Raw genomic sequence first — 24,475 nt, forward strand, 5'->3', positions numbered from 1 at the left:
CGTGCTCGACTTACCTGTCTCTCGCTACTCGACCCCTTGATGCAGTGAATCGAACGATCTGAATTAAATACACCGCACAGCAATGATTTCGATACCCTCGTCCTAATCCAAGTGTTTCCATAGTTGTTTAAGTGATGACTCCGAGGTAAACGTGGATAATCTGCGCGCGGTGGTAAACAACCGGTTGGGATAGGGAGGCTGCGTCTGCCTCGCGCCCGGCTGTAGTGGAATGCGGCAATTTTAACTACTGCGGACCTCGGGACCCATATACGAATTGGGATTGATCGACTACGTTCTACAAAATAAGGTAAGTTCATAGTTTCGGTGCATGGTTGATGCTAGATACTTACAAAGGGTAGGTATCAACCTATATATTCTAATCGTAGGGTTTTTAGTTTTAGAAATGAAATGAGTAGGTACCTACCTACCTACGTTAAGTACTAAGTAGGCTATTATGTAGTACATACAAATACTTCGATTGTTTATTTGTATTAAAAATAGAAGGATCTATTTCAAGTACTTAGGTAATTAAGTAGGTGGGATATTCTATCATAAAAATTATTTTGTGAATTTTGATGCACGCTAACACAAGTGTATGAAAATACTCGTTAAATGAACCGTTTTTTTTCTTTTAGTTATTATCTTTCTGGTTTACAAAAAAAAAACGTAAAGTTAATTTATCGCAAGGTCAGTAGTTACGTTTAATATTACTGTATTAATTAATAAAATCATTTAGGTACTCGTACCTATATCCGGCAAAATAGTTTTTAATACGCAATGCTTATTATACTTCATTACTTACTACGAGAGAGATGAATGTAGGAGATTAAAAAAGCAAGATATGAAATATGTTCAATGATACATAATTTTTATAAGAAATAGATAGGTACAAAGATGCATAAAAATTTGACCATTAATACAGAATATCGTTAATAAGTCGTACCTATACTACCTACATAGGTACTTAGGTAACGGAATGATTTTTCAGCCAGCATATTTTCCCACGGTCATTGTGTTCGCCATCGCTTCATTATGTCACACTTGGTTGACTTGCAGTAGGTAGGTACAGTGAAATCGATCTCAATGGTCGTGGCTAATTTAATAAAACGCCAATTTTAAATCCAAGAATCTGACTTTTGTTTCACCATTCGGGCATTTCACTTTACTTGAGCCAAGGAGTTAGCATTACTTGACGAAATAAGTTAAAGTGTTACTTCATAGTAATTTCGTGTCAATCATTCTAAACTGAGCCCAGTTTTAATAATATGTTATTAACGGTTGATTACAAATAAAATTAATGACTGATAGACATACATACACCTATCTACACGTAACTTTATAATTTAGGTACGTAACAACAACGTAGATATCACGTACCTACAATTGTAGGTAATTTTAATGTTACGTCAAAGTTATGATTAAACAAAATTTAAAAATGATTTTTTTAAATAATGAGTGGGTAAGTACCTAACTACGAAAATTTAGACGGGCACACTTGCGCATCTATACTAATAAATAAAATTTAAGTGTCTGTCTGTAATTTCGAAATAACTACCACATATTAAGCTCATTTAAAAACGTTTGATTCAGTTATGGTACACCATGGCAAACGTTTTAAAAAATTTTGTCTGTCTGTCTGCCGGGCTGAACAGCTGAACTGATTTTGACGAGACTTTCACAGACAAGTAGAGGATTAACAAGGAGTAACATAGGCAATTTATTAACCGACTTTAATAAAAATGAGGACTTGTGTTTTTCTACCTATGTAGGTACACCGAAATCTCCGAGATTTTCGAACCGACTGTCCAATAAAAATTTTGGATTCCAACTCCTCAATCATGTTGCTGTACAGGAGATGACCACAAAAACTGATGGGATTTAGAAACTGTCGATTATAAATTGATATTGGAGGCCCCTACCAAGTAAAGACTTTTTGAACTCGAGGACCCAACTCCTCAGCCCTGATGCTGTAAGGAATTGCAATCCCATATCATGGTGATGCAAAATTTAATACTGAGATACCTGCATGGCATCCCGGCGAACGGGCTAATACGGATAGGCTTCTTTTTGTCCTGGAAAATCAAAAGTTCCCACGGGATTTTTAAAACCCAAATCCACGCGGCCGGAGCCGCGGGCATCTTACTTTATAATATTATCAGGTAGGGATTCATTTAGAAACGAAAAATATAAAAGCTGAGGAAAAAGAGGTGGACTCTTTTTTCAACAAGTAGATAGGTAGGTGCATAGATAATAATAATAAGTATTCCATCGAAAATGTAAGAGCAAAACTGATTAAGTAAGATAAATCATTTTCTTTTCGAGCACAGCCTTTGCCGAGAATCTATTCAGCACTCTCAATTTCTCACGGCAGCATCCCTCGCGAGCAAAAATACGGAATAGGTATGCATTGTTATTTTGTTTCGCTCATTCCCTTCATTCGAGTTTTTGCTAGCAGGTTTGCAGTGTGATCAATACCTTTCTGCTGCTTTGATTTATTGCTTTTATTCAACTTAGGGTTGTCCTTTTTAAAGTCGTCGTAAGTTACTTATTTTGAAATGTTTATATGGGTGGCCACGGTGGCCATAATGTATAATGAATCAAAATAGGTGGGGTTGGTAGAACATCGTATTGAATTTCCATTTATTTTTAAGAAATCAATGCAAGGACTTGAAACTTGCAACTGCACTTGACACTTCTAAATTATGTGCAAGTACTACCTAAAATACTCTACCTACGTTCGAACTAAAAAAAACCGGTCAAGTGCGAGTCAGAATCAGACACGAAGGATTCCGTACCGTCGCTACAAGAAGCAACGCTTTTTTTTTTCATGGCGTTTCTTAGTATTTTTTGTTATAGCGGCATTAGAAATACACATTCTGTTAAAATTGGAACCTTATAAATGCGAAAAAAATTCAGCCATGTTGCGAAATCTGTACGCGACAAGTGAAGGTTGGCAATCGGAGAGAGAATGCCCCGCACACCCGCACAGCCCCCGCGCTAACTCGGTGCGGGCGAGCGCAGCTGATGTGCGGGTGTGCGGGGTGTCCCCCTGCCTCGTACCCCGATTGACATTAAACCTGTCGCGAACTATAGCTACAATATTTTAATTCAAACTACAAATAACAATATTTACGACTCAATACGTTATTTTTAATATATTTTTAATGGATTTTGTAGGATTTATAACAAAAAGAAGGTTACTTATAAAGCACAGTTAGGTACCTACATCCACATCTTGAAACTTCACAAGAAGAAGCCTTCTAAATCTAGATCTAGTCTAACTAGCTCTAGGTTCTAGTTATAAAATTTGATATTCACATCCCCTTTACCGTACAACCTGCTTTACGGCATTTCTTATTCAAGTTAGGTAGGTAAGTAGTTACATCTCTCTCTCGAAAAGAAATATTATATTCAGACGGTACGAGAGCATCTTATATACTTATAAAATAGTACGTACCTACAGTATCTTGTTTTCCATCTTGGTAATTTTCCTGATCGTTTTTCTGATCTATTTACATCCATATTCCATGCACTAACATCTTTTAAAGATCAATTACTAGCAAACTTTAACTGACCCTACCTGCCTAATAACGATTTTATAGATAACCTACATTTTAAAACTCCTATATCCTACGTTGATTTAACAGTTAGACTATTTTTTTACATGTAAACATATCTACAAAGTAGGTATCTATGTAGGCATCTATTTAACTGAATTTTTGAATATTTATTTAGACTCCCAAGACCGGGAGCCGCAGCAGAAACAGCTGAAAACGGCAAGTGGCGCAAGTATGCCTCTCTTATAGAGAGTTACATTTTTGTGCCGTTTGCCGTGGAGACCCTGGGGCCATGGAGTCTTAGTGCTAAAATTTTTTACGAGACATTTCACCGCGATTAATAGCCTCAACTGGTGACAGAAGGGCTGGCTCATTTTTTGCGCAGCGGATCAGCCTGGCTGTCCAGCGCGGAAATGCAGCCAGTATTCTTGGCACCATTCCACGCGGTCATGATTTATATAGTAATTAGATAAGGCTAGCTTTAAGTTTTATTGTTTTAGACGTTTTGTCACCTATATCACAGAATATAATTATAATAGTTCTAGCTTCTGCTCGCGGCTTCGCCCGCGTGGCCTACAAGAAAAATTTTTTTTTCAGAAACAAATATTATAACATCAGGACGCGCACCCTGCACCAGCACCGAAAAACACATATTATGAACCTTCCAACCCCCATTTCATTCCTTTAGTGTATTTAGTGTATTTGTACATTTGTCAATAGTCACAACAGACAAGACTCACTGAAAATGATTAAGATTCACAATAATATAAAGTCACTCTTGTAAATTATTTTAGTAATTTAGAATTCGGTACACAAATATATCTCTTCTATGTAGCAATTTTCTCGCCATATCATTCTGAGAGTTGTGCCTTTCCACCTACACTAATAAATAAAATTGAAGTGTATGTCTGTTATTTTAAAATAACTACCTCATATTAAGTTCATATGGTTATTTGAACTGTAGGTACCATAACTGAATCACACGCATTTAAAATTTTTGTCTGTCTGTCTGTTTGAACGGGCTAATCTTCGGAACGGCTGAACCTATTTTGACGGGACTTTCACATACAAGTAGAGAATTAACCAAGGAGTGGCATAGGCTACTTTTTTAACTGAATTTAAAAAAGAAGGAGTCGTGTTTGTCTACCTATACACACCGAAATCTCCGAGGTTTCTAAACCGATTTGCGTAATTTATTTTTTAATCGATAGAGAAACTTTGCGACTTTGTTCCATTAAAACATTGGATTCCAACTCCTCAGTCCTAGTGCTGTATGGAATTGCTTTCCTTGGTGATTTAAAAACAGACCTACTAGAAAAAGGAACGCCTAAACGCCTTCGACGCGATGCATGCCGCCGCGCTGGCTTCTATATTATCCTACTAACATTCCTATTTGCACTGGGTTTTGAAATCGGTATGTTACTTGCCAGCGGGAGAGGACTTTTTCAACTATTTGAATCGTAATATCACAGAACAGAAACGGTGACTCTTAGGAGAATAAATGTAACGACAATTTTTATAGATAATTGCATGATAGGTAGGTATACAGCGTTGTTCAACATATTTTTATGATAAAACTTACCGTTTGGCTGAAAACGCAAAAACCCCATATTTGTGAACTTTGACCTTGAATATCGGATCGAAATGTCGGATCGATGGGGATTTTTCACATTTCATTTATAATGATGTACCAAACATTCGTACAAATTTTCAGCTCTATGCGAGTTGTAACCTTAACCCTATTTTTTGAGCTAAATTGACTGGACTATAAGTTAAGGATTTTTTTTAATAATCTTTACAAAACTTCTAACTAGGTTTTGATCCCTGCTATCCGTCGGTCTAGAAATCTCGCAGTGAAAATCATAATAACTACCTACCCTCCTAATGCAGTTGAGAACTTCCTTTTTTCAAGTTGGTTGAAAAGAAAGCCGGTGCACGGAAAAACGCTTTCATTTTGACGTGCATGCAATTTGTACGGCAGGTAGGTAGGTAGGGTTACATGTAGACTTTAGAGATGTAAACCGTAAGCGGCAGAGCAATTCCTATTATTGCCGCACTACGGCTGAGAGGGTTGCCAGATACAGGCTTATTATTTTCAGGACATTTAAAAAAAATCAAATACGTAAGTTAGCCATCATTGACATTCTCGCACTCATTGAGGCGGCAGGGATTAGTCGAGATGATGGCAAGAGACCTGATGGATTGACACTGGTTCCCTGGGAACGGGGACGGGCGCTAATGTGGGACGCACCTTACGTTAACATATTGGCCCCGTGTCATATCAGGGAGACAGCATCAAGACCGGGAGCCGCAGCAGAAATGCCTGAAAACGGAATGGCGCGAGTATGCCTCGCTTATCGAGAATTGCATTTTTTATTCCGTTTGCCGTGGAGACCCTGGGGCCATAGAGTCTTAGTGCAAAAAAAAATACCAGACATTTCACCGCGATTAATAGCTTCATACGGTGACAGAAGGGCTGCCTCATTTTTTGCGCAACGGCCTGGCTGGCTATCGAAACGTTATTGAAATTAATTATTTATTCAACTTGAAATTAAAATGTCGAGGGGCGACGATGATGGCATGGCAGCAGTAATTTAATTCTGGAAACTATTAATGCTCAAAGTGTAATAAACTATTTGCTCCCAGAAACTTCTAAAGACAGATAAGTAGGTACCTATTTAAGCATACGAAGATTTTGATTTTATTGTCTCGCGAGTTGTGAGAAGTAGACTATTGAACTTGGGGGTAATACTGTCAGTCTTGGGCACCCCTAAACCCCGCACTTCTCTCAGGATTCTAGATGCAATACCCTCGCTACGCCAAGCAGTTACTCTTAAATCCCTCGTTACGCTTGGGATTTATCCCGGCGCCCGTGACCTAAAATATTCATGCAATTTTTTTTAAATACCTATGTCGCATGAGTATTGGAGCTCGCCGTGCTTCGTGCTTGTGCGCTACTTTCCCGAAATTAGGCTAAAGAAACTAAGTAATTGGATTCCGGAACAGGCAACAGTAAAAGCTGTGGTAAAAGTCTGATTGCTGGACTATCATGATAATTCTTAACTTTCCCGGATTTGCCGGACATAATATGGCAACCCTAACGAGTGTATACCTACAATCGTTAGGGTTAACATACGTATTACTTTTCAAAGAAGGTGGTAATATTTTTACTCTCATTTTGTTGCGTACCAAAACAACCCATCGATATCGATTACCTGGTATGTGATGTCACCTCACTAGAAAATTGTCTCTGTCTGCTTTGTAGTCAAGGCCTTTAAAATACACGTTTGCAAAGAAGCTTTTGGTTAAAGTCAAAAGGAAAAGTCGTTGTAACGGTGTTGTAACGACGTTTCACTTTTAAAAAAATGCTACCGTTACGGATTATTAGATACCTATCTGTATAGCTACCAAAAAACGCATTCCCAAGGGAAGAAATTCAATTGACGGGTGAGATTAAGGCGTGTTTGCCGAAGATATTTACCGGATCTTCTGGTTTCAAGCCAGCTATTCATAAACGGTATACAAATATAAGATGGGTGGATTACAAAAAGTCGACAACTTCAAAATTGTTGCGTAAATATTTTAAGAATCCATCAGTGATCTGTGAATGGAGTCGAAACTTTTAGAGTAGATGTTACGGAACAAGTTTCTGGGTAACGTGTCCGTAAAAAAAGCGGACAAATAAAGGATGTGGTAGAAACCTGTTATTTGCTTAAATATTTCATAGAAAGTATGAAAGAAAGCTGTGATAGCCTAGTGGTTAGGAGGTCCGCCTTCTAATCGGAGGTCGAGGGTTCGATCACGCACCTCTAACTTTTCGGAGTTATGTGTGTTTTGAGTAATTAAATATCACTTGCTTTAGCGGTAAAGAAAAACCTCGCGAAGAAACCTGCATGCCTGAGAGTTCTCCATAATGTTCTCAAATTAGGTGTGTGAAGTCTACCAATCCGCATATGTCCAGCGTGGTAGACTATGGCCAAACCCTTCTCACTCTCGAGACCCGTGGCTCTGCAGTGAGCCGGCGATGGGTTGATCACGATGATGATGAAAGATTATAAGAGCAATTTTTAACTATGTATGTAATCGAACTTAAATTTTTGGAGACCCCCACTTTTTTGAATGTGACATCCATCAGATTGATTTTGTTCCTTTGCCGTAGTCGGGTAAAAAGTTACGTTATTATACGGTATTTGATGTGAGAGATATAATATTAAGCAAAATACCTATTATTTCTAGTTTTAGTAATCTATCCTAATTAGATGTCCCAAAAAATAAAATAAAATGATAAAGGTAAAGCGAAAATTGTTCGGTTCTACGTTACTCTCATCACTTGGGTCGCTCGGAGGTAAAAGCGTTTACGGCGCGCATAAAAAAACTTATGGCGTAGCGTCCCTCGCCGCGCCTTGCTATCTAAAGGCTGCTCACAAACTCATTTGTGTAAGAGATGGTGAGGCATAGACGTTGTACGGAACAAGAGACGCCATTTGTAGGCGTCAAGTGTTTACAGAAGAGTGCCGGCGCGGCATCGCTAATGAGCAGAGAATCGGTGAAAGCGGGAATCTGCGCCTCTGTACCATACACTGCAAACGTAAATTACGTCGTGTACTTTCCTACGCATTGTGTTGGATACTAAAAAGTGCGCCAAATCACACGCCGAGCGTTTATTCCGCGATACGATTGTCGTGGAAACGGCGTTATGAAATGTTATTTCTTGCTATTGTCGTACATTTATTTTTAAAACTGTACCCGTAGTACAAGATTTTACGTCTCACCAAACGAAACCAAATTCGAGAGTCGAAATATTTCCGCGTTACAGTAAAATGGACCTAAACAGCCTTGAATTGAAGTCAAATATTTAATGCCACTGATTTTAATTTCGCAACGTTTCCGCTTGGAGCGCTGGCTGTAGAAGTGTAGACAAACTTGAGCTTTAAAACAAGGCATTTAAGATCCAGTTTACTGTAACGCGGAAGTATTTCGACTCTCGAATTTGGTTTGGTTTGGTGAGACGTAAAATCTTGTACTACGGGTACTGTATACATACAAGTATAGCATAAAAAAGCGGTGATTGCGGATAAAAACAACTATGACAGGGAGTAAAAACAATCGGAGTGGGGACGCCCGGCACACCCGCACAGCCCCCGCGCTAACCAGGTGCGGGATAGCAGCCGTGCGGGTGTGCGGGGCGTAACCGCGCCTCATATCCCAATCGCCATTTCGACTTGTCGCATACTATAGGTTAAGACATCACTCGCCGGACTCCTATTCCTGGGGTCCGGGTATCGATCCCTGGCACTCATATGTAGTATAACTTCATTTGCTTTAACGGTGAAGGAAAACATCGTGAGGAAGCTTCTGAGAGTTCTTCATAATGTTCTCAAAGATGCGTATCTATAGTTTGCTAATCCGCACTTGGCCAGCGAGTACTGGTCTATGGTCCCTTATTATTTTCAGAGGAGACCCGTACTCAGTAGGGGGCCGGTTATACTTTCTTTATGGTTTTCTATTTTTCAGAAATGTCCTTCAGAGATGCACGGTAAAATTACAGAAACAAGCAACTCTTTTACAATTTTTTTACATAGGAAATTGTGTAAATATATTGTCTAACACATTATCTATTACGCGTATAAAAAATAATTTTGAAGTTATTACAAATTTCACTGGTTCGCTAACATTTCAAATGAGCGTTAGCAATCAGTGATGTGGTTAGCAATAGTTTGATAACTCATGATGCGTGGACGTCTTCGTTACATAAGTAATTGCAATTGACGGATGTGAAGTGGTTTCGGCGGGATGGTCGAGAACTGGGCGAGCCGGTTCGACGCCCGGCCGAGCACTTGTCACGAGCAGCATTCTATGTGAGTGTTACGTCTTCCCAAATGTGATAAACAAGTATCGCAAGTACTCGACGTAAGTAATTGGCCTTGGAAATTTCAAGGATATTCTTGAACCCAGACATACATAACGACTTGTCCTGACTGACTGATTGGTTTATCAACGCACAGCTTAAACAGTGCAGTTAGAAACTTGAAATTTTGACAGAAGGGTCAGGGCTTAAAAGCCCTGACTTGTTAACAGCTGTACCGGGAAACTGTATAGGTATTTGGGCCAATATGAACGTGCGAACGGAGTCATAAATCATTACGATCATAAGGTTGTGAGATTTCTGGAGATATCGTTATCGATAAAGGAATGCCCTTCGGAGTTCGGACGCAGGTTGCTGGTAGCTAATTTTGTATTGTTTCTCCTTGTTCTTTATCGACTATTGACAAATCCGTTTTTTTACCGCTATACACAACCCTAGAGCATCATGTTCCAGTTTCATAAGGCCTGTAAGTGCGAGCGAGAGGTCTGATAAAAATGATTTGAATTTTGAATTTGATTTGAATGACGCTGTTCGCACGTTCATAATGGCCCAACTATAGTAACTTCCTACTTTTAAATACATAATGTTATTTAAACCACGATTAAATTCTTCTAAATGTTTTTTACAATTTTAATATCTTCAATTAGAAAAAAAAATTAGAAAAAACTTAGTTTTTGAAAGTGTTTTTTGGGTTGAAACAGTTTTGATTTAGAGGTGCGACGATGCATCTTCACGCTTAAAAGGTTACACCAGGGTGTAACCTGTATATCTCAAAATAAAAAGGCCAACTGTAAAGTATAACAGTAAATAGTGTCATTGACTATAGGTAGGCAGGTATATAAAAGCCATTCACTGGAACTTGGGAACTCGTTAGCGACACCATGCCACAAATGCATTCATAGCTTGTTTCTTCTATTCACTGTAAATCCTCCGACCGATTTTTTTATCTTTTCTAGGTGAGGATAGTAAAATTAAATTCAACGATCATAATAATTATATTGTCTGTCTAAATAAATTCTTAGTTTTAATCATTGAATTAGGTATATACCTACTTACCTAATATTCTAATCAGTGGTTTTAATTTGGATTTTTAGAGTAGATTTTTCCCCTAATGTCTGCTATAAGACCTACCTTCCTGCCAAGTTTCATGATTCTAGGTCAACGGGATGTACCCTGTAGGTTTCTTGACAGACAGACAGACAGACAGGCAGACAACAAAGTGATCCTATAAGGGTTCCGTTTTTCCTTTTCAGGTACGGAACCCTAAAAAAATATATTTGTTATAGATACTTACTATAAATTGTTATGTATCAAATTAACGCGTAATGTACCTACACACCGTGTAACGTGCAATTCAGAATACCTACATATTCTCTGTGAGGTTCCTCTGTAAACCATTCTCCGTGTTAATTTGCCTGTGCTAAGCTGTGCTAAGATTGTTTACAAAGCTGACTTAGATCGGCACGCGTTGGGGGCTGATTGTTGTTTGCGCTATCAAATATCAATATTGCTTAAACGGACGCAAAATACATAGCAGATAACGCAGAATATATTTTGTACAATATTCAATATATTAACGGAATATAGGTATCTATAGGTAGTTAAGTGGTTTGTATACACTATACATAGAAGTCATTGTATGTAGGTAAGTGTAACTGAACTGCATGGGAATTGTCAAACGAATAGTCCTCCTGCAATTGAGTGTATGTAGGTACCTTCGTGAAAATCTAAACCCACGCCCATAAATAATTCTTTAGGCCTTTGCATTGGATAGGTATGGTGTGGCTGCATTGGCGAACATTCGGCAAATCGTCGGCAAACATTCGTTGGTGGGGCTGGCGTCAATCGTTAAGATTTACCATTCGCAAAACATTCGCCAAACTTCGTGTTGAAGCGGAAATTTCGCCCGAATCAAAAGAAATTTGTTGTAGGTAAATTCGTCAAACATTCGCCGAATCGCCTGGCTAGAAGATTTGCCGTTTGGCGAACTTTCGCCAAACTCGCCCAAACGCGAAAAATTCGCGCAGTGGAGCCCACTGCATTATCCGGGCGCAGAAATAAGCGCCCGGATATCGAAATTAAGGGCTTCGAAGAAACACCCACTTACTTAAACACGTCCCCTTCACGTATAAAATCGGCTTTCGACACGCTACAATAGCGAGCAAGATCAGACGAACACTGCCGGCTTCACCGCTTCAATTAAGTTCAGCCGTCGTGTGGCATGTAGCCGATCCGTGACCGTGCCGTATTAAAAGGCCAACAGAACACGAGAGCACTCCTGAGAATGCCTCTGCAAGTCGGAGAACGTTTCAATTACACTGCGGTTTCAGCTATTCCTGCAAATACTTGCCGTACTCACACAAAGAGATCTGCTTGACTTTGTATACAAATGACGTGGGAAAGATGTTCACTTTTAATATAGGTAGATAGATACATACATGATGCCCCTACACTACATCCAATGTAAAATAAAATATGCTATTTTATAGGACAGACTAACGATTTTTTTTCCAAACATGCGTGAATAATTTGTAATTACGAGATGATGTGACGCCTCTGCTCTGGGCTCAAAAAATCCTGATCCGCCCAGTCGGAAAATCTATCATAAAGAAATATTCTCTTCAGTTGAAAATGGAAAAGTTCGTGCTGAATATCATAATTTACACTATTGGACTAAGAGCCAGCGCGTGACAGACCTTCGTTATTTATAAAAGCTGAAAGTTTTTCTGCGTATTGTCCCCAACACTGGGTGGATCGTTTGTTTGAATCATAGTGGCTTTGGGAGATAACAGGTACCTTAATAAAGCTGTAAACAAATCTTACGTCAAATATAAAGTCTATTTTTTTCTTTAGAATAGTATTAGAAATCACGTCATACATTGCCAGACACTTAGTCTTATCAACCCCCTGCCAGACACCCTTAAACTTTTAAACTATTCCGAAGAAAATAAAAAAAATTGTTATACTTTGACGTACGATTTTTTCCACCTTTATTACCTGTTATCTCCCAAAGCTGCCATGATCCAAACAAACATCCAAACAAAACGTTTTTTCCCAGTGTTGGGGACAATACGCAGAGAAACTTTCAGCTTTTATGAAATAACGAAGGTCTGGCACGCGCTGGCTCTCTTTCTCTATATATTTGATACGAAAATCAGCAGGAACATAATAGAGTGTGCCCGTGGCTCGATATTATATTCTTGCGAAATAATCCCGCTGTATTATTACGTTGAATTTTCTCATAACCCTTCCACCACACACACCTCCTAAAGTACAGGTTAATTAACTCTGTGAAGTCTGTGAGACCTCGCCGGCGCTCAGTTGCTGACGAACTTGCATTATTAGCCCACTAACTATAAGTATATGAACTACTGGCAAACAAACTATTATAAGCGTTATGTGTTACTTTGTGGAAATACAAGACAGAGTAAAAATGAATCTAGATTCATTTTGTAAGCAATAGGTTAGTAAGTTTTGTTCTAAAAACTTAATTTGATAGGCCCGTATTTAATATGTGCCTTGACGTAGAAGAAATCTAGCTAAGTATGGTTACTATAATATTATTTTTGAGTATTGTAAAAAAAATTAATACCATCACTTTTTGGTAGCCGATTATGCTCTTGCTGTCCTTGTACAAGTACTTACATCTTATGTTACATTCTATTGTTTACATGGTATATTACTAGAATAAAACATCAATTAAATATATCGTTTTATAGAATACCTCTAATTACCTACTTACTAACAGTGTTATAAATCTATATCTTTTAATTCAGCCTTACCAGTTACAACATTAGGTAGGTAGGTAGGTACATGGTATGTAACTACTACGCACATGATGCCTGATGAACTTTATTCATTACAATTTTTTGCCTTTATTACAAGGCCTTTGCGTGGGATGTCTTAAATGTTAGATTATTCTTATAGGTAAGGTATACGGTGTGATCGAACATACCTACCTAAAGTACCTAAACAAGATTTTTCAGCCGTGGTGAATGGATATACTAAACTAACTTATGCTCGCGACTTTGTCCGCGCGGACTATACAAACTTCAAACCCCTATTTCACCATCTTAGGGGTTGAATTTTCAAAAATCCTTTCTTAGCGGATGCCTACGTCATAATAGCTATCCAGCCTGATTTTTTTTTTTAATAAAGAATATTAGCCATGTTAAATGACAAATATTCCCCTTTCCTCTCCAATTAAGCGTCAGGCTTGTGCTAGGAGCAGGTACGACAATAGTGCAACGGGCGGGGTTTGAACCGTCGACCTTTCGGTTTTCAGTCCACTCCTATACCGGTTGAGCTATTGATTCGTCCAGTAGTTTGAGCTGTGCGTTGATAGATCAGTCAGTCAGTAAGTCAGTCAGTCAGTCAGTCAGTCAGTCAGTCAGTCAGTCAGTCAGTCAGTCAGTCACCTTTTCTTTTTATAAATTTAGATTAAAATTTACACGACAACAAATTATAATTCTCGTATGAAATTACGAACAATTGGTCTAGATGGTAGTAGATTACCCTAACTGTTTAACTAATCTACCCCTAGCTGTTTTTAGGGTTCCGAATTCCGACCCAAAATGTCTGTCTGTTTCTTTTTTGAATTACCATTGTTTCCCTTGGGATTTGGAGGATCAAGGATTAAAAGGGATTCGTCTAGTGAATCAATAAATACTTATAGACCTATCAATCCTAATTCCGATTTTCGAAAAACTTCAAATCGCTTATAGGTCCATCTTGCAAACACGTTTGGCAATTTCGTAGTGAATTCTGCACATAACTATGCTGGCATTCAATCTACGGCCAAAACATTCCTCATTAGCAAAAAACTTAATTCCACTGAATTTGTGTCGCAGATTGCGCTTCGAAAACTAAGAGAACTATATTTAGGTAACGCTATTAGATAACATAATATTTTTATTTTCTTTTGAAGTCTTTCACACGTTTTTCCGTCCTTGTGAAAATAATATGAAGTGAAACATGAAATTCCAGTTTTAGTAGATCATAAATCATCATTATCATTATCAACCGATAGACGTCCGCTGCTGGACATAGATCTCTTGTAGGAACTTCTACACGCCATGGTCTCTCGTCGCTGCCTGAATCCAGCGGCTCCCGGCTCTCCTCAGCTTGCCTGATGTCCGTCCACCCAGTGAGGGTCTTCCAACGCGAACAGTGCGCTTTCCGGTGCGTTGTCGTTATTCCAGCACCTTGGGACCTTAACTTCTATCGGTTTTTCGAACTACATATATGTCCTGCCTATTACCACTTCAGCTTCTCAACCCCCTGAGATACAGTACCTGAGTAGTCCCCGAAGTAGATACTTAAAGAACGAAGTACGTTAGAATGAGATTTCAGCTTTGTAGAGCGTTGTATCTGTCACTCATACCTCCCTATGTGACGTTTTGTCGGTCTCAAAGATAAAGATAATGCTCTACAAAACCACTCTTCTACAAAATCTCTTTCTTAAGGTCGATGTACATTATTTTCTGCCGCGTACTGTATATAGTAGTTAAAATTGTATTACGAACAGCAGACACGTATACCTATCGCTTTTAAAATATTTGAAGAGCAAAATATAAAACCGCGACTGAAATAACCCAGAAATGAACGTTCCTAACCAAATAGTCCTAATCTAATCGCAGTAACGTTAGAAGGCAAAATTAAGTACTTATTGCCATTACTCGAAAGAGGACGAGGTTAGAAAGCTTATTTTTTTGTTCCATTGCACGCAATAGCAAAGTTACATCACAACCGTACGTACGCCCAGTTATTACTTACAGGGAGTTGTCGTACCTATCAGTAGATTAGAGTAGCAAATGTCCCGCTAAATGGATTCAACCTGTTGTTATTATTTAATATTATTTTATTATTACCTGATAGTCTACAATTTCGCCAGATGTCCTGTTTGTTACTATGTCTGTTAATAATATCACATAAAATTTTTTTAAACGACTATCTATCTAACGACGTGGCTATCCTTACTCTGGGACGGTAATTAAAAACTTCAAAGATAAAAAATGATCTAAATCTAGCTTACATCTTTGTAGTCAGCACGTAGATATGTATGTAGGGACAAATAATTGACCCGTTCTATCACTACTTTAACTCATTGATTATGTATGGATATTGGGTATATTACAGCGGGTGCAGCATTCTCGTACTTAAATATTCAGATTACATTTTACTAACGATGAAATGTCATATCAAAATGTAATATCAAATATCTGAAAGAAAAATGATCCGAGATTCAATCATCAAATTTCAATTCCTCAATCATATTGCAAGCTAAATCTTCTTTTATACTTACTTTAGGTTTAGAAATATATATTTTGATGAAATTTTGTACAGAGTTAGCTTACAACATAGGCTACTTTTTATTCCCAGAAAATTAAAGAATTCCCGCGGGAATTTAAAAACCTAAATCCACGCGGACGAAGTTGCGGGTATCAAATAACCGATACAAAAAAACCACACGCAGCATGTCAATATTAATTGTCAACAATGAGGATCAAAAAGTCCAAAAACTTAAAATCTTGTAATGCCAGTATGCTTATGAGGATGTTGACTGTTGGAAACTGGTCAACAAAAGACAGTTATGTTGAATTTATATTTATTAAACTGTTAATTTTATAAGTATATTAAATCATTTATCTGTACCTATTATATTGTAAGATAGGCTCACGCTCGCTTCGCTTGCTCAATAAGTAAGTATAGGTCTAAACCGGTATAGTGTATGTTAAATGAAGCTTTAGTTGAAAACTAGTTTATGCTCGCGACTTCGTTCGCGTGGAATACACACATTTCAAACCCCTATATCAAGCCCTTAGGTGTTGAATTTTCAAAAAATCTTTCTTAGCGGATGCCTACGTCATAGTAGCTATCTGCATGCCAAATTTCAGCCCGTTCCATCCAGTAGTTTGAGTTGTGCGTTGATAGATCAGTCAGTCAGTCAGTCAGTCACCTTTTCCTTTTATATTATACTTTATTGATTATGTTGGTGACAGCGGCAACAAGTTTTCAATCCCTGGAAAATATTAATGGTAGGTACCTATCTATACCTACCTAGTACCTACTAGTATTACCTACGCATTCGTTGGTTTTGTTTACTAATTCTCTTCGTATAAGACTTAGTTAGCATCGTACCTACCAGATGGGAATTTATAAAAAAAATCGGTCAAGTGCGAGTCCGACTCCCACCCGAAGGATACTGTACCATCGTACAAGAAATAACACTTATTCATTTTTTAAAGTTTGGATGGCCGCCATTTTGAATTTTCTAATATTTGTTGTTATAGAAATAGACATGAAAATTTTAACACTCTACCTATTGCGGTTCACGGGTTACATTACAGCCCGCTGACGACGGACGACGGACGGACGGACGGATAGACGGACAGCGAACTCTTATTAGGGTCCCGTTGGCACCTTCCGGGTACGGAATCCTGAAATTCTTCAAGCATCAGTGGCGAAGTTTGTGCACGGATTATAAACGCAAGGTAGTATCAGCAAAGCGTAAAATTGGCCTCGTATAGCGGATAATATTAGCCAGGGCAAGTTCTGATTAAGCCGTAAAAGAGATTGGTTCCTCAGCTGAGTGCTTTATCTGACGTTACGTCCCCAATGAGCGTTCTCTCGCCCGGGGTGATGGAATGGAGATGTCGCTATCACACTACGCCGTACACGGAATGTAGCTTCCACACACGAGCTCACAGGGGGCAGGTGGGAAGATAGAGTGCTTCCATTTAAATGTGATTGTCTGGCTAATACCTCCTCTGCGGTTACAGCTGAGCACATTGTTTACTTCGCCGTGTGTGGTTTACTCATAATGTTTGATTACATAAGCATATACATGGGTAGCTATTTTTTAACGAATTTAATACATAAATAAAGGTTTTAAGAAATATTTTTAACTTAATTGGTATAATAATGTGTATAAAAAACTATATCTAACTATAAACCTAATTTATCTTTGACGTTCATCAAACTCCTGCAGGTAGAGCAATTTAAACCATAGAAGTCTTGTTAAAAGATTGATTTTATATTAGGTAAGTAGGTACAGCTACATCACAAAATTGCCATGCTGGGAAAATATGTCGAAGGCAGTAATAAATATTACTAACCTATCTTCAGTAAAACATTGTAAGCCAAAGAAGACACAGGACGTGAAAAAGTTTAAATCCATCAAGTAGAATGTAAGTGCCGACTGGCGAGCCATGTTTCTAACAGGGAGTGAAGCTATATCAAGGGATCGCGGTGGCAAAAAAATTAATCTAAACTGGGCTGCATTTCACGCGAATCAGGCACCGTCAAGCCAGCTGTGGCCGTCCCGTTACGCCTTTGACTAACCGAGCTCGGCAAAGAGAGGAGGATAGAACACTGTTTACATTACATTGAAAGCGGATTACGAGATAAGGCGAGCGAGCCCGTTTCGACCGTTCGTTGGATTGTAAATACAGCTTCTTTGCCGGCTACTAAGTTACTGTCGTCTCAACTAGCTTAGCAAGCAACGCTCGCAAGGATAAGTAATGAACTGGAATGGCACGAAGAAAAAAGGCAGCTACAAGAGCACATTCTGCTTTTGTTGCTTACAATTTTTTACTAGTAGATTTACACATACCTAATATGTACATCTACATATGAAACAATTGACGGAAAAAAAATTGCTTGGTCCAGGTAAGCCAATACTTAATTTTTTTCCACCACAATATTATACTTACATTAAACAGTACACACAGTTACATACCTAGTACCAACTAGTACCTACTTTTACATAATAAATTTTTAAAGCTAACGCTGTTAATCTTAGTTAAAAGTGAAAATTTTACGGGAGATAAAACAAACTTCACATGCAGTTAGCGGTGAGAAGGTCCAGATTTAAAACAGGTGGTGACTAAAATGGGTCCGCATGGCGAACGACCTCGCTGCAGCTGCATGCAGTGCCTGCTGTGCCGAGTCCCGACTATTGACTTACAAATAGAACCAGCTACTTGGTCACATATTTTTAAGTATCTACATGGTATCTAAATTTATATCTTAACCGATTTTTAAAAAAGGCGGAGATTCTGAATTCGGCTGTGTTTTCGTATTCTTTTCTTTCACAAAACACAATAGTGATTCATAGTTCGATGTTTTCTTTACTTGTTTAGCTTACTTGGGTCCAGTTGACTCGGTAGGGCGGCAGGCGGCGATCCCGGGCACATCGCCCGCGTCCCATCCTTCTCTTCGTCCACTGTGCCCTCTAGGCCTCTGCTAGTCATGTCATTAGCCATAGCCAACATTATCCCCGAAGAGAGATTATTAGCCATGTTACTGGGGCGCACCGGCCAAAATACTGCTGTTCCCCTCGGACGCATGCAAAAGGGACCAGCAGCACCCAGGCACACTGGGAGGTTACCTGGCTGGCGCCCCACATACATGAACCCTGAAAACATTACACTCCTCCTTCTGGGCAGTGAAAATGACATGACATGGGAGTGTATAAATTAAAATAGAAATGAATTAAGATAAAAGTCTCATTAAAATATTCAAATGTTTCCATTAGCTTATAGCTAACGAGTGGGCCATTTATAATCTAATATGCGTGTTAGTCGGCATGCAGGCACATAATACTTACCTACCTTAGAACTTATAACAAAAGCTTATCAGTGACCTATTATAAGGATTATTGGTACGTTTCTTTATGATTCTACGTTAATAAGCTTAGTAAAAAGTCGTCTATTATAAAAATAGAAATAATAAAAAAGATTTTTTATTCAAATAAAAAATAAACATACATTTCGCATGCACTTTCGCATCACTGGTCCGGAAAAGCCTTTCCTACCAAGAAGAGCCAGCAAGAAACTCAGCGGTTATTCTTTTCAAAGATTGGATTTACAATAGGTAATATTCTTCCTAATAACTTTTTTTTAAACATCAGTTTTCCCAAATTCCCATTTTTATAACTCTCAAATATTTTTTTAAGATAAGAAGGTATTGTACTGGTAACTTCACATCTCGCGCCCAAAACTCAACGGCTTCAACGGTCGGCCGTTGCGTCGCGTCGTCGCGTCGTCGGTTGCCTCTAGTAGCCATGAATCGGCGTGCTAGGTTCCAGTGGGGTCACTGGCCTAACCGGTCTGACGTGTGATGGGCGCCTTTTGTATATTATAATACCTATTACATTATATCAATTAAACCTCCTTTTAATTAATGTGACTCATATTCGTTTATCTTGTATCCATCCTTCCATACTAATATTATAAATGCGAAATGTGTCGGTCTGTCTGTCTATCTGCTAGCTTTATACGGCCGAAATCTAGTACATGGATAGATAGCTTGCATCCCAGGAACGGATATACTTTTCATCCCAGAAAAACAACACAAGAAAAGAGTTCCCACGGGTTCTTCAAAAACCTAAATCCACGCTGACGAAATCGCGGGCATAAGCTAGTTTCCTGTTTCCTATAATACATATATGCATCTACCTTTTATGTGGGAAACAAATTAATTCTGAAATCATGAAGGTTGTCGCCTAGCTAGACAAAGCAAAAATAGTTCTCAAGAGCGATGTCCGAGCCGAGCGGGCGCGTGAGAAAAATATACAATAGAGTAAATTCAGGCCGAGTTAACTTTTTAGATTTATTTTAGGTCGATTTCAAAAACCTCCATTTTGAAATCGGCCAAAAATAAGAATCAGCCAAATTAAAGAGCGTGTCTTTGTTTGTATGTACGATAAAAAGTCACACTAACGTTAATAAACCAAATAAAATGTTCTACAGTACGCGGCGGAAAATAATGTACCTTAAAATAATAAACCTTTAGAAAGAGATTTAACGGTTTTGTGCAGCATTGTCTCTGTTGTTGAGACCGATAAATTATATTGTGTGTGATGATGATGATGACTGTACATATGTATATTGGTTGTTAATTTTATGAATAAAATAAAACGCGCTACGAAATAATTTAAAAGCGATTGACGAAAATAAAAGTGGAAGTAGAAATTCCACAAAAGTAATTTAAAGGTGCTGTAAGTAATTTTTAAAAACGTTTTAGATACCTAGTTATGAAGTCAACATAAGAACGTACTTTTCTTACCAAGTTCAATGAGTAATGTGGTAGGCAGCACGCTCGAGTGCGTAGGCGCCTTTGCTCTTCATTGCTCACTGTACCTAGGTAGGTAGGTACTGGTCCAAGACCCCAGTATCGCCAGACGTTTCCTTATTTTCTGAAAAACAAAATGTATGTGGTAGAGTAGTGTTAGTGTGTTCTTTTAACAATTATTTAAAAATTCTATCCAACTACCAACCAAAAAATATTAATTAACTAAGTAAGTATGATGTTTAGTGCGCATTTATAAAACACAAGCAAATTCAGATGGTTCCGAATGTTCAGATATATACGTCGGATAAATTAAAATGAATTTGAAATCAGCCAACTGAGACTGCATTAAGTATTGAGTGCACTCTTATCTGCAACTCTCCTGACGTAGAATTATTAACTTCCTACTTTAGAAGAAGAGATAAAGTAGGAATAATATGATAATTAACTTAGTTTGTTTCATGTGAATCTCCAGCAACGTGAATGTTTCATATTTTTATTAGCTAAATAGCTTAACTAGCTAATTCCCGTGACTTCTTCCACGTTGATTTAGGTTTTCGAAGTAGGTAGGTATCTCTTTGCTAAAAATAATTCCTTTTTAGTGCAGGTCTATATACCTTACTAGCTTACGCCCGCGACTTCGTCCGCGTGGACTACACACACTTGAAACCCCTATTTTACCCTCTTAGGGGTTGAATTTTTTAAAATCCTTTCTTAGCGGATGTATACGTCATAATAGCTATCTGCATGCCTCAGCCTGATCCATCCAGCAGTTTGAGCTGTTGATATATCAGTCATTCAGCTTTTCGTTTTATATATTTTATAGGTTGAAAATTCTTTTTCCAGAGGTTGGCTGTGGCATCGACTATCTATCTATCAGTCACGGTACTATTTTATATTCAATGTATTGATTAAATTGATAGACAATAATATTAAAAAAATAGTACCTAAGTTATTATATGTAACACAGTATTCCCCATTGTTGAGAGTCGTGTCCTCATTGCATTAGTCACATAATATATTTCTACATAATGTATTGTATCATTTTAATATCATACGCGCAAGTAATAGTGGCAAGGCAACGTCTTTTGAAGTGTTTAGCGGTAGGTCCAAAAAATCTGGGTCACATGAACATTTTCGTACCAGCTTGCGTTGGAGAGTTCAGGCCGTAGAAACTTTGTGTTATTTGTGAGCGTGACTTTGTAGAAATATTATACTATTCTTATGTATGACTTCAAAGCTGAATAAGTACCTACATTTGGACCTACTCACTTGTAATATAATATGTACCTACCTATCTCTCAAATTATTCTGTGATCATATGCTTGGGTAAGCGGCTGGATGAGGAAGGCTGAGGACAGGGTATGGTCACAGACCACAGTCACGTAAGGCCTATGTTCAACAATGGACGTCCGCAGACTTGCAGATGCTCGCAGATGATGATGCTTCCACATAACAATATAAGCTAAGCCGAAGTTACTAAAACAGACTAATATAATATGCTTATTGAGTATTCCATAAAATATGATCATAGTAGTAGTAGTCGTTATTTATTTACTCTTGTAGCCTGTAGGTGTTGATACTCCGTAAGGTTAACTTAAATATTAATTTGGTTCGTTCGCTAAACATGGACATTATTATTATTAATATAACTCAATTTGCATTTTAAAAGGAAAATCGTCTCGAATAGTACCTATTCATTCATCTCTGCTAATGCGTGGGTACCGTGGTTTTACATAAATTACGTGAAAGCAATCGAGGTCAAGGTTTTCTTTGTCATTAATGATGTAAGCGTAAACATGGCAGGGGAAATCAGTATCTAAGTATAATGTGTTTTTCTTCCACTTGCTCGGAAATTGGTTATTAAAAAAACAAAATGTCAATCCGTTCTTTTCGGTACGCAACGAAATATTACATAGTTTTAGGAAATAACACGACAATCGATAATACTTAATAGAAATTGCTGGACAGTTTCATACTGCCAACGAGGTAGTTCTTTAAATGCACACTTACGGAACAATGAACACTACATAAATTAAATGTTTTGGTAGGTACACGTGATATTCATACACGTGATATTCATTATTATAAAGCAAAGAGGTGGGTAAATGCTCATTTTTTCAAAAGTTGTACAAATCTAGAATAAGACTACTTGCAGTCGAATGGGCGCGAACGAAAATTATTACCTATGGACGTTTTAACATAACTTAAAAATTGCATTTAACTTATATGCAATTAAGAGTTATTTTTAAGAATTATTATATTCTACTTAACGAAAGTTTTTGTTTGCTTGACAAAAATTCATTTGTATATTATTTCCTTGCAAGTGTGTCAGCCGAATAGGGTTCGTTTAGTTGAAAATGACTAGCCTAGATAGCCCCCATCATCCTTTTAAAATGACTTCGGAAGTTCTTGGCGTCGCGTCGTGTCGGTATCGGTTGGATAGGTAACTAGTTGCAAAGTCTATAACAGATGTATAGATAGATCATAGAAACATTTTTGTTTTTTATATATTAGGATATAATTACCATTGTAAACTAAATTACGAAACAAGACATGTGAACCTACCTATCAGAAAAATTCCTCACTAAATATATTGAATACCAAAGAATGTAGGTATACCTAACAGAGGTCATTTAACACAAATTTGAATATTATGGTGACATCTGAATGAACGCAACCGTGCCCTTTGCCCTACCCAGTAGTACATAACTTAATAATTTATGGGTTACAATACTAGATGATGCCCGCTACTTAAGACTTTATCCGCGTGGATTTAGGCTTTTAAAATCCCGTGGGAAATCTTTAATGTTCCGGACCCAAAAGTAGCTGTTGTTTCTCCTGATGCAAGCTATCTCTGTCCCAATTTTTATCACTAAACGGATGGGCCATGAAAAGGTAGCTAGCAGACAGACAGACTTACTTTCGCATTTATAATATTAGTAGAATCGAAGAACCTTTTGTCCATGGCTATTTTGGCAAAGCCACCAATGATTCAAAGAAACATCCAAACAAACGTTCCTCCCAGTGTTGGGATTTTCAGCTTTTATAAAATGTGGAAGGTCTGGCATAAGCTGGCTCTTAGGCCAATCTGTTTTATAAGGAAGTAAGTAAGTACTCGGGTTTTAGTTTTAGACATTTATCTTGTAATCCCTACTACGTACTGTATTCCCGAGTCTTTTCATTTGATCGTGATACAATATATCCACTGCCACATTATTTCTCTACGACACAACAGGAAGCGCGATGGAAGTTCTGTCGGAGCACATCATTATTATCTATCTCCATGTGTTGGCAACCATAATGAAACTTTTTCATCTCATCAAAGTAGGAAAACATAAAATAGATTGGATTATCTATCCTCGCCAGCTTGGTACCTACATAAAATGTTAGAACAAAACTTGGATAAAATAAAAATTTATGCATGATATTATTTTGTAGAAGTAATTACTTACCTACATATTTTAATTACACGTTTATCGGCTGTTATCACGCTAAAAAAGTTATGGTGTCTTAGATGAATGACAAGGTACAAAACAGGTGGTCCAAACTCAAAGGACGCGAGCGGCGAGATCATAGTAGGTACAAGTCGAACCACTAGTAGGTTAGGTAGCTATTGGGAAAAATATAAACTACAATTAATCAGCATTATTTTACTCCAATCCAACCTATACTCGTGCCTACAAATATTAATGTAATAAGCCCGCACTGTGGAAATTCACCGCGCGATTTTACTAGAAATATTGAATTAATTTATTTTGAATATGTAGGATAATAAAATCACATTTGTAATGACAAAAATAACTGTCAATTTTAGGACGTAATTAAATGTCTACTGTGGTAGTGAGATATGATATCGATGCGGATTACGTCAATTTTAAACCATAATACGTAAAATTTGACTCCTCACGTGCCATTTTTACATTTTGCGTCAAATTTCATGTCAAAAGACCTCCTTCCTGTCGTTCTTATTTTAAAG

At 37.9% G+C, this 24,475-nt stretch overlaps 1 protein-coding gene across 1 annotated transcript in view; it reads left to right on the forward strand.

The window, feature by feature from the left end:
• The window catches only part of tutl (immunoglobulin superfamily member turtle), an 82,164-nt gene continuing 57,689 nt past the window's right edge, over positions 1-24,475 (forward strand). Inside the window, exon 1 of the mRNA XM_069500262.1 lies at positions 1-307. The gene's annotated coding sequence lies outside the window, so the exon portion shown is untranslated. The remainder of the gene's footprint in view (positions 308-24,475) is intronic.

The sequence above is a fragment of the Maniola hyperantus genome, chromosome 8 (genome assembly GCF_902806685.2).
Source record: "Maniola hyperantus chromosome 8, iAphHyp1.2, whole genome shotgun sequence".
Classification (NCBI taxonomy): Eukaryota; Metazoa; Arthropoda; class Insecta; order Lepidoptera; family Nymphalidae; genus Maniola; species Maniola hyperantus.